Here is a 15,913-nt window from a genome sequence, read left to right on the forward strand (position 1 = left end):
CAGCAGTGACAAACAGATAATCTGAAAAACTTTAAAAACACATGGTGTACAAAAAAAAAAAAAGGTTTGGAGCTACTGCACGATTTAGACCAACACAGACATCAAGAATCAGCGTATGAACCTCAACAACGGTGACAATCAACAAAATAATCAGATAAAACTCTGAACATCACAAAACAAGCTACTAAAAAGTTGCAATAAAAACAACAGCAAAAATAAAAGCAGATAATAATAATAATAATAAAAGAAAATACTGAGGCAATTCAGCATAATTTATTCATGCTGCAATGCATGCTGGGAGATATTGATGAGTTTTTATTGATGGCTCCCATCATGCACTGCACTTTTATCATCACCGTTGTTGAGATTCATATGCTGAATCTTGATGTCTGTGTGTGTCTGAGAGACACAGTAGTTCAAACCTTTATTGTGAACAATGTTTTCTTCAATTCTTCAGATTATCACAACACTGATGGATCACATGCTGTAGAATCATAGGGCTACTACAATCAATAATGTAAAATTAATGACCCATATAATCAAAGTAAGACTCTATATGAGCTCAGTGAATCAGATTCATGATGATTATGTCATCATCAACACATAACCAACATCACTTCATTTTCTCTCTGATTTTCCTGCCATAACCAATGTGTCTTATAAACACACAGTTACAGCAGCCAGAGAAAAACTAATGTTAGAAAGCCAAGGGTCAAGAGCTCAACTAAAGCAAACACTGATCACCATCATGGTGACTTCAAATGAAACAATAAATCATCAACATCTAAACCTCTGTTAATTCTCAAACAGAACTGTAGATGTCTGACAGAAATGAAGTATATCTGGCTAGTAATAAGTGAAGCTGGTAATGCTGTTTGTGGAGTTGTTTAATCCTCTGGTGAGATCTTGAGAGATTTGATGTTTTTCATCTTCAGTTGATCTAAGGCTGTGTCTGAAGTCAGCTGTAGTTCTTGTGTTTCTGCTCGTCTCTTCTCTTTTTTCTATTCTTGTTGTTTCTCTAAATTGACATTCCCAGAATTCCATGCGTGACACTTCACATTTGATGTTATTTAATTTAAACAATTATGTTTCTTCATAGTTTGTTATCAGTTATGTACATTTGAGGTTTATATTAAATCATATATTGTTTAATGAATGTTTATGGCATTATTTGGAGTCATGTGTGTGTCACCATGATGGTGTTTTGTATCTGTGTGTATGACACTGTGCACGTTCTTAATATTAACATGTGCCTCGCCCTCAGCTTGTGGAAAACTAATGAACTAGTGAACTTCATGTGAATCATCATGTGGTTTTCCTTTTTACCGTCTGAATTATTATGGTGGTTATCAATATATTACAAAGGTATAAAGCAGATTTTAATACTTTAGTTAAATTGAATGATAACGTTTATCGGTTAATGAAATATATGGGTTGTCCCGTAAAAACTAAAAGGTTACTACTGTATTTTTTATGGTAAAGTACTGGGAACCACAGCTGATGTTTTTTTACCACACATTTAAGTCCTGCTGATGTTTATTTTTTTATTTTTTTGCCGTAAATTTAAGTCCAAAGTAAGGTTGCTACCATATTTTTTACGGTAAAATACTGGCAACCAAGCTGACGTTTTTTTACCATTAATTTCACCGTTTTTTTTTTACATTGTGGGGTTTTTTTGCCCGTAAATTTAAGTGTCGTAAAAAAATAAAAGGTTTCCACCATATTTTGTACAATAAAATACTGGCAACTACAGCTGCCGTTTTTTTACCGTAAATTTCACAGTGTACACTTTTTCGTCCAGTTCATTTTAAACGGTCTTGCTGTGTGACAAATGACAAACGACAAATGTGCAAATACTCCATGCAGTGTCACTATTAATACAAGCTCATAAAAGCTGCATTAATAATAGGCCTAATAATGATTCTGCCAACAGTGACCCTGCATTTGAAATATGCACTGGAAAAAAATGGGTGTAGGATTTACTTGGGGAAAAAAGCTGAAATTGTCACTTAAAATTGCTACCAAGACAGCAAGTGTCGGCCCAGATCCGGCCCACATCTGGGCCGTGTGGAATCCATGTGTGTAAAGGATGTGGGCTGGATCTGGGCCAACACTATGTTGCTGTCTGTAAACCTCACAAATAATTACAAAGAAACAGCAATGAACAACTGTAGAAAGTGTTGTGAAAATAATTTGTCAAAGTTATAAACAAAGCAAAGATTATTATTATTAAAAATGCATCCTTAATTCGGCGTGTTATTTGCAATACTTTGTGATAATGTAAAATTTGCTAGCAATTTCTGAGTGAAAATTGTTTACTAGTTTTTTGTTCTCAAGTAAATCCCACACTTTGGAATGCTCTTATGGAAAGAATGGGTGAATGCTAAATCATACCTTTGGACCCCAAGCCCTTAATCAACCGGTATATATTAAATAAATGGCACCCAGAACTGGAAGAATGCCAAAATTATCTCTATAACTGAAACGTAAGAAAATGTACAAGTGGGGAAAATATGCTTCTACCCTTTTAAATCCAAACATGACCACACTTTTAAAAGTGGTAATCTGCAATTGCTACCTTAAAGACTTATTTAAGCGTATGCATTTATTGAGGGGTGAAGAATCCCCAACATTTGCGCAGAATCACAATTTTGAATGTATTGAAAAAAAATACTATGGAAGTCATTTGGGTCCATCAACTGTTTGGTTACAGACATTCTTCAAAATATCATCTTTTGTGTTCAACATAAGAAAGAAACTCATACAGGTTTGGAACAAAAAATTATTCATGCCTTAAAATTGCTTAAATGTAACTCTATATCCTTGCTTCATTTAGTATTCGCGGTTCTATGAATATGCAAATGAGCCCCGCCTCCACTCACTCACATAGGGTCGTCTACAAGTCGATGTATCAGAATGGTAATGCTTTTTTATGTATCGTTGGACAACGTTGGACACATAACGATAATTAATATGATTAGCTTTTGGCTTGGCTACGTTATCAAACAGCTTTTGTGTGTTGTGTTGTGTTGTGTTGTGTTGTGTTGTGTTGTGTTGTGTTGTGTTGTTACACAAACCATGTTCCCGTTCTCATCTCAGAGTCAGACAACTGCCTTCTAACAATCAACATCTTTAGAAACACTTTGAACAACTCGAAACGTCAGTGGAGGAAGGCATATAGTCATACACCCACTATACACCTGCACGTTGATCTGATTGGTTACAAGGTAGTTTGTGACGTCAGAAACACCAGTGATTTCAAATTGTGTTTTTGAGACTGTCTTTGGTTCACTACTAGCCTAGAAATCTAAACGCACCCTAGCGGCAGCACATTTTATTTTGCAGCCAGGGCAGTCTAGCAACTCTCCGTTGACTTTCGAGCTGGAAAAACCAAACTCTAGTCAGGCCAATCACATCGTGTATAGAGTAGGTGGGGCGGGCTTAACATAATGATGGGAGAGTTGTGACGGTTCCCTACTACTTGAAAACAAAGAAGAGCTGCTGGCGAAAAGTCTTTCGAATCGGCTTTGGCCGCGACTCTGGAGGACTTGGAGTTAAGCTTTTCTTTGAGAAAAGAACAAAGAACAGCACATAAGTCATTCTTAAAAAAGGAAGATGAGTTCAGAGTTTTGCCGACCGGATACGGCAAAAGTTTAATCTATCAACTAGCTCCGCTGGTGGGAAAACGCTCTGGTTGGTTGTAGCGCTGTCGTATTGCGTGCAGAGGGAATCTGAAAGACAGTCGTTTATCCCGCCACTCGGATTGAGCCCTGCCAATGGTGTGTTCCCAGACCCAACATCTTGATGTGTGTCTGGCTTGCCAGGCTAGTTCACTGCAGTTTTAAGGAGAAAATACTCAGCAATGGTGTCGACTTATGAATTTGCATGGTTTGTCTTAAAGCATATTAAAAACACCACATAGACCACAGAGGGACTTTAAGAATAAAATTCTTTTATATTTTCTACCTGAGGAAAAAGATTATTTTGTATTCCCCACAAAAAATTATATTATAGGTATTATCAACTGGCAGGTTAAAACTGGTCCACCATCTGATCTGGATACAGCCCGGATACAGACCTAGTTTTTGCAGCCTAACAATCATTTAACTGATTTGAATTATAGAAATTGATAATGTGCTATTTGTACAGTATGCTAGGTCAAAGAGATGTGTTTTTTAATCTAGATTTAATCTGACAGAGTGTGTCTGCTTCCCGAACAATGTTAGGAAGACTGTTCCAGAGTTTTGGTGCTAAATAGGAGAAGAATCCACCGCCAGCAGTCGATTTTGATATTCTAGGTATTAGTAACTGGCCAGAATTTTGAGATCGCAATAGACGTGAAGGACTAAGATGCATTAAGAGCTCGCTCAAGTACTGCGGAGCTAAACCATTTAGTGCTTTGTAAGTAATCAGCAATATTTTAAAATGTATACGATGTTTAATAGGGAGCCAATGCAGTGTTGACAGAACGGGGCTGATGTGGTCATACTTCCTGGTTCTGGTGAGAACTCGAGCTGCTGCGTTTTGGACCAGCTGTATTTTGTTTATTAAGCGTGCAGGGCAACCACCCAGTAGAGCATTACAATAATCTAGCCTTGAGGTCATGAACGCATTAATTAACTCTTCCGCATTTTTCATTGAGAGCATATATCGTAATTTAGATTTTTAGGTTTCACAGATGCTAGAAACGTGGCTTTCAAATGAACGATTGGTATCAAAGAGCACACCCAGGTTCCTGACCGACGACGAAGACTTGACAGAGCAGCCATCAAGTGTTAGACAGTATTCTAGGTTATAACGTGCGGAGATTTTTGGTCCAATCATTAGAAATAAGTTGTAGGAAATTACTATACATTTTTTATATCAGCTATGCATTCCGTTATTTTGGGAATTAGTAAGTTTCGTCGGAGCGCAAACAAATATAGAACTAAGTATCATCAGCATAACTGTCACAGAAACTCATTCTTAGTTTCATTATCATGGACTTTTAGTATGTTTTCACCAGTTTTCTGTCTTCCTTTGTTCAGTTTTCCCGCCACTTATCAGTTGTCATGGTAATTAATTTAATCAGCACAGGTGTTTATCATTATTTCATTCATTTGGCTTGTACTTAAGTTGCAGTCTTTTCAGTGTTCAGTTGTCCGCTCTCGTTAATGCATGAGTTGAATTTCATCGTCTGTATTTGTTGGATTACCTTCTGAGTTTGTTATTAAAGACTTTAACCTAGTCGTCTTCGTCATCGTCTGCTTCTACAACTAGAAAACTAATACCATGCTTCCTAATGATATCGGCCAAGGGTAGCATAAACCATCTTGCTGGGGTTCCTAAAACCACACTTAACAAATTACAATGTGTACAAAATTCTGCTGCTAGGATTTTGACTGGAATCAGGAAAAATGAGCATATTACCCCGTCTTTGCACTGGCTCCCGGTCAGGCTCCGAGTTGATTTTAAAATCCTTATGCTCACATATAAGGCACTGCATGGTTTGGCACCTCAGTATCTGTCTGCGCTTTTAACTTTATACACACCTAAGCGTCATTTACGCTCTTCACAAGCTGGTCTATTGGCAGTCCCACAGACTCGATTGCGTACTGTGGGGGACAGGGCTTTCTCATCCTATGCTCCTAGGCTTTGGAATGCTCTACCTCCAAATATCAGAGATGCACAGTCTCTGAGTAATTTCAAATCTCTTTTAAAAACGCATTTTTTTAGGTTAGCTTTTACTTGATTTTTTTTTTTTTTTTTTTTTTTTTGCATCTTGTTGTATTGTTGTATTGTATTTTATTGTAGTGCTGTATTTTAATTTTGCTTGTTCTAGTATGTAAAGCGCCTTGAGAAGCTGCTTTAAAGGCGCTATATAAGAATAAAGTTATTATTATTATATTATAGCATGTACAGAGTGAACAGCAACGGTCCTAGTACTGAGCCTTGTGGTACGCCATACTGAACTTGTGATCGATATGACATCTTGTAACGGTCACCACCTGGAGTGCCCTTGAGAGCCACCAGAGGGCGCTCCACATCAGACTATTGTCATTTCCCCACAAACTACATCTCTCAGAATTCTCTGCCTGGACTCATCTGCACTCATTGTTTTCAGCTGTGTCTCATTACCTTGTTTAACTCACACTATAAAAGCCTGGTTTTCACATTCATTCCCTGTGAAGTCTTGTTTAGTGTTACACTGCAATTCCAAGCATTTTCCTGGTTTCCTTTATCTTGGTTTTCGATCTTTTGTCCGGTTTTCTCGGTTTCCTCTGTTTTTGCCTGTGCCCCATGACCCTGTTATTGTTTGGACTGATTGCCCGGTGTTTATGACCTTTGCCTGTTTTCAATTTCGTGTCTCAGAGCAGTTCGTAACACATCTCTTCATTTACTGCTACAAACTGATAACGGTCAGATAAGTATGATTTAAACCATGCTAATGCAATTCCACTAATGCCAACATAGTTTTCGAGTCTATTTAAAAGAATGTTGTGGTCAATAGTGTGAAATGCAGCACTAAGATCGAGTAACACCAATAGAGAGATACAACCACGATCGGATGATAAGATCAAATCATTTGTGACTCTAATGAGAGCTAACGGTCTTAATCCTGACTGAAAATTCTTACAGATACCATTTCTTTCTTAAAAAAGGAACATAGTTGTGAAGATACTGCCTTTTCTAGTATCTTTGACAGAAAGGGTAGATTCGAGATCGGCCTGTAATTGACTAATTTTGTAGGATCAAGTTGCGTTTTTTTAATAAGAGGTTTAATCATAGCCAGCTTAAAGGGTTACTTCAGGATTTAGCATTAAGCTTTGTATTAGTAGAAAACCTGTAGTATTTTCGAATTACCATGCTTTCCACCCTCATATCCCCCTGAGACAAGAGATTTATGTATTTTTTGTCTGGAAAAAATCCTCCGATGACGCAAAAATCGTCATTTTGCGTCATCGGAGGATTTTCTGGCCAGAGGCTAAAGACTACAGCCAGTAGATGGCGTTGTTCCGCATGTTTTCAGCCCGCCCATACAGGGTGGGATCTCACTCAGTCAGAATGTACACAGTGTCAGCCGTCTTTCTTTGGAAGCTAAGCTAGCAGGCTCTTGTTCTGTGGAGAAAGCTGAATAGTAGGAGAAAGCTGAGTAAGTAACCATCCTCCTTTTCCCGGACTTGTCCGGCGGGCGAGATCGTTCAAAATGTCCGGGATTCGGCTTTTGCTTTCTGCGGTCGCCATTCATTGTTTACATGCACACCTTTCAATCTAACTGAATTCATTCTGATTGGTGAATTTGAATGTAGTGTTTACATGAACGCTAAACAAGTGATCGGTTGATGTGTGTTTTACCTTTGCTAAGAAAAATTCCCGCTCCTCCGTGAGAGATGGGAGACCCGGCGCGTCTCAGTAATCATGCCACCGGCCTCGCGCTGTTCTCCCGCGGCCGTCAGCCTCGTCCTGCTCACCACAGTAAACATGATGAATGGCGACTGTAGAACGCAAAAGCCGAATCCCGGACATTTTGGACGATCTCTAAATCCCTCGCAAACTCATCATCACGTAGGCTAGCTTTGTTGTTTTCATCTGCGCACTCTTACCGGTAGGCGTGGCCTCCTAAGGCAGCGAAGCAAGTGCATTCTGTGAGTTGTTGTCTTTCATCCACATAAGCCAAAAATACTTTTTCTGGCTTTTCTCAGTCTAGAAAGCTCCAAATTCAAAAATTTCTTCACATTTCTTCTACTTAAATGACCTATTTTAAATACACATTCATCTTCCCAGAGGTGAAGTACCCCTTTAAAGGTTTTCAGCACATGTCCTAATGATCAAGATGAATCAATGATATTAAGAAGAGGATCTATGATCTCTGGAAGCATCTCTTACAGTAGCTTAGTCGGTATCGGGTCTAACATACATGTTGTCGGTTTAGAAGATTTAATGAGTTTAGCGAATTCTTCCTCTCCTGTAGCAATGAATGAATTGAATTTTTCCTTAGGGAGACTACAATGCACTGCCTGATGCGATACTGTAGTAGACAGTTGCATAGTTATAATTTTCTCCATAATATTATCAATCTTACAAGTAAAGAAGTTCATAAAGTCATTACTGCTGTGCTGTGTGGAAACCTCTGGGATTGAAGGTTTATTTCTTGTTAATTCAGTCACTGTTTGCTTTCTTCTAAGAGGGTCGAAAACCTTTAGCTCAAACCATTGACCAGCATCATTTCATCTTTATAATGAACACTCTTAAGCCCTCTGGTGCTCTTCTGGCATTTTTTTTTTTTATTATTGTTATCTTCATCGGAATGGTACGAAACTTGGTAAAAAGGTTTTAGCATTTGCTGTGTGAACACACACACACACACACACACAAATACAAACAATCATGGACATGATTGGAAAAGGTTAAATGGTCCTGAAAAGAATAGTCACACTTGTGCTCCTCGCCGTCAAAAATGAGCGCATTGGAAATGAATGGGAGAAGAGTTTCCTCTAGTGGAAGCGTTCGGTACTGCAGCCGTACTAAATCTGACCGAAAGCTCATTTTTTGAGATATCAGGCTCACATTTTTAACATAACTTGTTTAGATTTATGGCTTTGATTTTTCTCACAGTTTTAGAGTAAAACATGTTATTGAAAATATATATTTCATATAAAAATGCAAAATATTTTTGCACATTTTTCATAACAATGCACGTACATTTCTGAAACTTTTTAAAGTTCACTTTTTAAAGTTCACTTTTTAAAACTTTTCACATCAGCAGTAATCTGCCACGTGTCGTCTTTAAAAAGAGATCAAACTTCAGTATGTCGCTCTAAAGCATTCAAGATTTACCACAGTTTAAGTTAAAAAATGTAATTCTCTATGCTCAAACAGTGAATAAATGGATTATAAATACAGCGTAAATATAGTTCAGTACCATAAAATCCCCTAAAAATAGAAAATATTAAATAACTAAACTAAAACTCAATGAATCAATGAAGCATCAATGAAGAACCTTTAACATCGACTTAAGTTTCTTTATAGTGGAACAATTCTGCTATGATTCTTCTATGTCATTGCTGCCAAAAACACTTTATTTTTAAGACTGAAAGGTCAAAAAGAGTCTCTGAGATCTGGTCTCATGTTCCTCCTTCAAGTGTGTGTGTGTGTGTGTGTGTGTGTGTGTGTGTGTGTGTGTGTTCATCAGGTGTAACTGGTGCATCTACTGTAGTAAAGCAGCAGCACACATGATCTGAGGAATCATTCACATCTGTTTCTTCTTCAGAGAACGGGCCTTGTAACGGCCACTACAAACGAAAAAACATGTGGGACAAGAGCTAATAAAGCAGTGACAGACACCACCATCAGAAGTGACATCATCTCCTCCTTATTTGAGGTCACTCGTTTCATATGCAGAGCGAACAAAGACTTCTGCTTTTAATGAGTCGCTTCCGCTCGAGAGTCGTGTCTTTACCAATCAAAAGATGATTGTGAGGAGATGATGTCTCTGTGGTGAGCCTTGTGTCTCCATCTTAACGAGTCTCTGTAATCAGTGCCAAGAAGAGGAGCTCGCGACGGGCATCTGAGGGCGCGATGGAGACTGGGAATGATGTGGAAATGGAGATGAGCGTTTGTTCCCAGCATTGATCCACAGCCGAAGATTGATGGTGGGAACGAATGTGTTGATTTGTTTTCCCACACTCATCTGTACATTTACTTTCCTGTGCTCAGAGTTTGATTTGCTATCATGGGAAAACAAGATGGTGGAGTGATGCTGTACTTTCTGTGGTTTTTCAGTTCGTAGTGAAACGGTCTCGCTGACCCCAGTCACACTTTAAACGTCTTAATGTCATTGCATTATATAAAGGCATCTATCTATCTATCTATCTATCTATCTATCTATCTGTCTGTCTGTCTGTCTGTCTGTCTGTCTTTCTGTCTGTCTATCTGTCTGTCTGTCTGTCTGTCTTTCTGTCTGTCTATCTATCTATCTGTCTTTCTGTCTGTCTATCTATCTATCTATCTATCTATCTGTCTGTCTGTCTGTCTGTCTATCTATCTGTCTATCTATCTGTCTGTCTGTCTGTCTGTCTGTCTATCTATCTATCTATCTATCTGTCTGTCTGTCTGTCTGTCTGTCTGTCTGTCTGTCTGTCTGTCTGTCTGTCTGTCTGTCTATCTGTCTGTCTATCTATCTGTCTATCTATCTATCTGTCTGTCTGTCTGTCTGTCTGTCTTTCTGTCTGTCTGTCTTTCTGTCTGTCTATCTGTCTGTCTGTCTGTCTGTCTGTCTGTCTTTCTGTCTGTCTATCTGTCTGTCTGTCTGTCTGTCTGTCTTTCTGTCTGTCTATCTATCTATCTGTCTTTCTGTCTGTCTATCTATCTATCTATCTATCTATCTATCTATCTGTCTGTCTGTCTGTCTGTCTGTCTATCTATCTGTCTATCTATCTGTCTGTCTATCTGTCTTTCTGTCTGTCTATCTATCTATCTATCTATCTGTCTGTCTGTCTGTCTGTCTATCTATCTGTCTATCTATCTGTCTTTCTGTCTGTCTATCTGTCTGTCTGTCTGTCTGTCTGTCTTTCTGTCTGTCTATCTATCTGTCTTTCTGTCTGTCTATCTATCTATCTATCTATCTGTCTGTCTGTCTGTCTGTCTGTCTATCTATCTGTCTATCTATCTGTCTGTCTATCTGTCTTTCTGTCTGTCTGTCTGTCTGTCTATCTATCTATCTATCTATCTGTCTGTCTGTCTGTCTGTCTGTCTGTCTGTCTGTCTGTCTGTCTGTCTGTCTGTCTTTCTTTCTTTCTTTCTAACTAATCTTGCTTTCTTTCTAACTAATATTTCTTTCTTTCTTTCTATCTTTCTTTCTTTCTTTCTAACTAATATTTCTTTCTTTCTTTCGCTCTTTCTCGCTCTCTTTTTCTTTCTTTCTTTTTTTCTTTCTTTCTTTCTAACTAATCTTTCTTTCTTTCTTTCTTTCTTTCTTTCTTTCTTTCTTTCTCGCTTTCTATCTGTCTGTCTGTCTGTCTGTCTGTCTGTCTGTCTGTCTTTCTTTCTTTCTTTCTTTCTTTCTAACTAATATTTCTTTCTTTCTTTCGCTCTTTCTCGCTCTCTTTTTCTTTCTTTCTTTCTTTCTTTCTTTCTTTCTTTCTTTCTTTCTTTCTTTCTCGCTTTCTATCTGTCTGTCTGTCTGTCTTTCTTTCTTTCTTTCTTTCTTTCTTTCTAACTAATATTTCTTTCTTTCTTTCTTTCTTTCTTTCTTTCTTTCTTTCTTTCTTTCTTTCTTTCTTTCTTTCTTTCTTTCAAACTAAATTCAAATGTTGACAGCTGGAGAGGCTCATTAGACTCCATAGCTGCCCTTCTGTGTACTATTTCTAATCAATCAAGACTCATTTAAGCTTTCTTTCCATCTAATATTTCTAAACTGAAAACCTTCAAACTTCTACAAACTTTTAAAACTACTAAACTAAAACTTAAACTAATTAAAACTAAAAACCTTCAAACTTCAAGCTTTTAAAAATTCTTCAGACTTTCATGCCAACGTAAAGTTTGACTACAAACTTTTTCATCTAGTTTAATATTAAAAGACACTTTGAGCAAAACATTTCACAAAAATAAGCTTTTGAACAATAAAATAAAACAGTCGAACTATTGTTCAAGATGAGGACAGAATGTATTTGGACACTTAAAATACGCCTGTAATATTAAACTGAGTTGCGTCTGTTAACAAATGCACTTCACCTTTTATTTATATAAAGACATTTTAGAAACGACTTTAATGGTTTCATAATTTAAAACCTGACTACAATCAAGTAGACATTAACTTGTAGAAAGAGTGCTTATTTTACGGAAATAATATAGTTCCAAAAGAATATACTTAATGTTTTGAATACTTTATTGCATGTTAATTGCAATTAAATGAAAATAATGCAATTAGCTGAACTTTAAAGTGCTTTTTGACACACTTAAGTACTTTATTTGTCATTTTCAATTACTTCTATTGTCTTTTAAAGTGGACCGACAAGCATTTATGGTACAGTAAAACATACTTTAAATGTCATTTCGGTATCACTTTACAATAAGGATCATTAGTTAACTTTAGTTAATCTATTAACTAACATGAACTAACAATGAGCAATACATTTGTTGCTGTATGTATTAATCTTTGTTAATGTTAGTTAATAATACAGCAGTTCATGTTAGTTCACAGTGCATTAACTAATGTTAACATATACAACCTTTGATTTTGATAATGTATTAGTAAATGTTGAAATTAATATTAACTAAGATTAATAAATGCTGTAGAAGTATTGTTATTAGTTCATGTTAATTAAGGTAGTTTACTAATGTTAACTAATGAACCTTATTATAAAGTGTTACCTACATTTCTGTTGAAGTTTGTATCATGTATTTACAGACACATATAATTATTCATTTGTAATGATGAAGTTGCAATTTAATACATTTAAAATAGGCCTATATTTTAACGTATAAGTTTAAGGCAAGTCACAACAGACAAAAACTTTTTTTTTTTTTTTTATGCACTGGTCAATTTTGAGGCTCTTTGGATTTTCATAAAGTTATTATTATGTTTCAGACGAGTGGAAAGAAAACATCCAAAATACACTTTTAAGTGTGTATTTTATTGCACTTTATTTGCACCCACAGAGTTCAATGACAGTACATATATATTTAATAGTTATAAATCTCCACTTTAGCAGCTTCACACACACCAAACAGTGTTATTCCAATCTATACTAGTATATCATTCGCTATCATTCACTTTATGCCGAAAAACACAGTGAAAATATATATATATTTTCTGTTTGTTGACAGTATTTTCTGATTTATGAAGTGTAAAAACCTTTTGAACCTGGCTTTATCCAATGTTCAGATTTCTGTTCTGGAAATGTATGCAAATTAGTCTATATTCACTTAGATAATGCCTCATTTGCATATTTAGACATCACATTTCACGAAACTTGTCATACAAAAAAGTTTGCAGTTCTTACATCAATCATCTGGATAAGTATGGTTTGATAGTCATATGTGTACTCTTTTCACCTGTGGTGTCTTGCTAAAATTGAAAACCAGTTAAAATGTTAACCCATTCATACTTTCCTTGCCTTCGTTTGTTTAATCTCATTTGTTTCTCCTATATGGCGATGACATTAAATGAAGGACTAAAGTAAAAGCCCCCATTAGTGTCGCATGTCTCTTCTAGAAACCTCGATTCATTTCTATAGTCCATTTACTAACGATAAGTCAGCTAACTCTCATTACAGTATTAGTAGACCGTCTGCTCAATATCTGCGAACTCTTTATCTTGATGCTCCCCAGCAGACGTTCAGACGAAGTCTTTGTTACACGTTACATGTAGTAATAACTATAAATGCCTCATTACATCTAACTCTTAACCAAACCCTCATAAGTACATGTAATTTCAGTACTTAAATGTATAATTATACTGTAACGAGGACTTTGGCAAGCCGTTTTGACTTTTAGTCATTCATATGAATTCTTGATATCAACCATTTAATTTTCACTTGTTGAAATGCTAATTTTTGATATCAGAAATTACATTTCCACTAGTGAAAACTATAACTCTTGATATCTGTAATAGTTTTTTCACCATAGGCTGCCATTCAAATTCAACCGTCCATATCAAGAGATGATTTCTTACTAGTTGAAAATACAATTTCACATATCAGAAATTAAATGATTACTAGTAAAAAATCATGCTAATTTATGACGGCTATAGAACCTTTCTTGGCACAAAGGGTTTGTTCATTACCTTAGTCGGTTACACGTTAGTTTAAGGTGTCCGTGTTACAGTGTAAGTGCTGAGTAATAATAATTAACTACATGCACTAAGGATAAGAGTTTGTTTTGGGGTTAATTGCATGTAATTATGCATAATTTATAGTTATTACTACAATAACTACATGTAACATGTTAAATAAAGTGTAACCCTTTATTTTAAGTTGACCTTGTTAGTGTAATTATACATTTAAGTACTGAGTAATAATAATTAATAGAGTTACGGTTTGGTTTAGGGTTAATGCATGTAATTATGCATAATTATACAGTAACTACTTGTAACATGTAACAAGGACACTGTTAAATAAAGTGTAATCCTTTAATTTAAGGTGTCCGTGTTACAGTATAATTATACATTTAAGTACTGAGTAATAATAATTAACTACATGCACTTACTAGGGTTAGGATGAGGGTTTGGTTTAGGGTTAAGTGCATGTAATTATGCATAATTTACAGTTATTACTACAGTAACTACATGTTAAATAAAGTGTAACCTTTTATTTTAAGGTGACCTTGTTAGTGTAATTATACATTTAAGTACTGAGTAATAATAATTAATAGGTACGGTTTGGTTAAGGGTTAATGCATGTAATTATGCATAATTATACAGTAACTACATGTCACATGTAACAAGGACACTTAAGTTGTCCGTGTTACAGTATAATTATACATTTAAGTACTGAGTAATAATAATTAACTACATGCACTTACTAGGGTTAGGTTGAGGGTTTGGTTTAGGGTTAACTGCAATGTTAGGTAACACTTTATTTTAGTGTTCTCGTTACATGTTACAGTTATAACTATAAATTATGCATTATTATTACATGCCTAAACCAAACCAACTCCTAAACCCCAAACCCTAACCCTATTAATTAATATTACTCAATACTTAAATGTATAATTACACTGTAAGAAGCTCAACTTAAAATGAAGGGGGTTACACTTTATTTTAAGGTGTCCATGTTACAGTATAATTATACATTTACTGAGTAATAATAATTAACTACATGTACTTACTATAGGGTTAGGGTAGGATTAGGGTTTGGTTGAGGGTTAGTTGCATGTAATTATGCATCATTTACTGTTATTACTATGGTAAGTACATGTATGTAACAAGGACACTGCAAAATAAAGTGTTACCAAATATTTCTGTATAGAAATTCTGTATCCATCAATTCTGAGCTAATTGTAGCTCATTAATGCTCCTCGTTCTCACTTGATCTGCAGCTGTGATGTGTGTGTCGGGTGTATCGTGATGGAGAACTGAAGTGCCTGCGCTGAGCTGTGGTGTGTGTGTGTGTGTGTCGGGTGTATCGTGATCGTGAACTGAAGTGCCTGCGCTGAGCCTAAAGGGGTCAGTCATCTTCAGCTTTCACAATCACCACAGCTCACACTCTTTAATCTAACGCTCATTTCCAGAAGTGTTGTTCTGTCTTGCTGTTAGGCTGTGGCTTTTGTTAAGGTTGTTCTTTGTATGAAATGATCCTGACAATCTCCATGATGTTTTTCCCATTATTCATTAGAATAAATCAGGCATGAACACACTAGCTGGATTTCAGTAGATTTTCTATTGTTATCTCACAATACCAGTGAGTTCTGGCGTCTCGTCTTACAGTCCGACGGTTAGTGACTGGATTATTAATAAATGTCAAATGTAATCGGGGGTGCATGAATTAAAGCACATGATACACGCCTTTATTTCCAAAGCTTTCGCAGTGTGAAAGGATTTGTTTCTGCTTTTTCATCCTTCCCCTCGTCCTGAAGGGAGATTTAAGAACTAAATTACAAATTCGTTTTTTGTTTATTTATTTATATCACTATAATTCCCATATATTTATTGTCACAAGAAAACTGTAAAAAACTGCAATCAACTTGGATTTTGAAGTCATTTCAACTTAAATTACATTAAACAGACTTTAATTAGTTAGATGTTGTAAAACTTATTAAAAAAAAAAAGTTGCAAATTGTTTAACTTATTTTGATGAGTAAAAGCAAAATAAAAACATATGTTGTCATAACTTCTTGATCGTTTTTATTTTATTTTTTTACAGTGAACATATTTGCATGTTCTTGACCTACATTTCACATATTAGACCTGCGCTTGAACTTAATGTATGCAACA

At 36.0% G+C, this 15,913-nt stretch overlaps 1 long non-coding RNA gene across 1 annotated transcript in view; it reads right to left on the minus strand.

Moving 5' to 3' along the window:
• Positions 1-6,772: 6,772 nt before the first annotated feature.
• Positions 6,773-15,913, minus strand: part of LOC311276886 — a 374,569-nt gene continuing 365,428 nt past the window's right edge. The window contains exons 2-3 of the long non-coding RNA XR_014625137.1: positions 7,505-7,735; positions 6,773-7,159 (exon numbers count right to left, since the gene is read on the minus strand). This is a non-coding gene — a long non-coding RNA (uncharacterized lncRNA). The remainder of the gene's footprint in view (positions 7,160-7,504; positions 7,736-15,913) is intronic.

Source organism: Rutilus rutilus (genome assembly GCF_951802725.1).
Source record: "Rutilus rutilus genome assembly, chromosome: 18".
NCBI classification, from domain to species: domain Eukaryota; kingdom Metazoa; phylum Chordata; class Actinopteri; order Cypriniformes; family Leuciscidae; genus Rutilus; species Rutilus rutilus.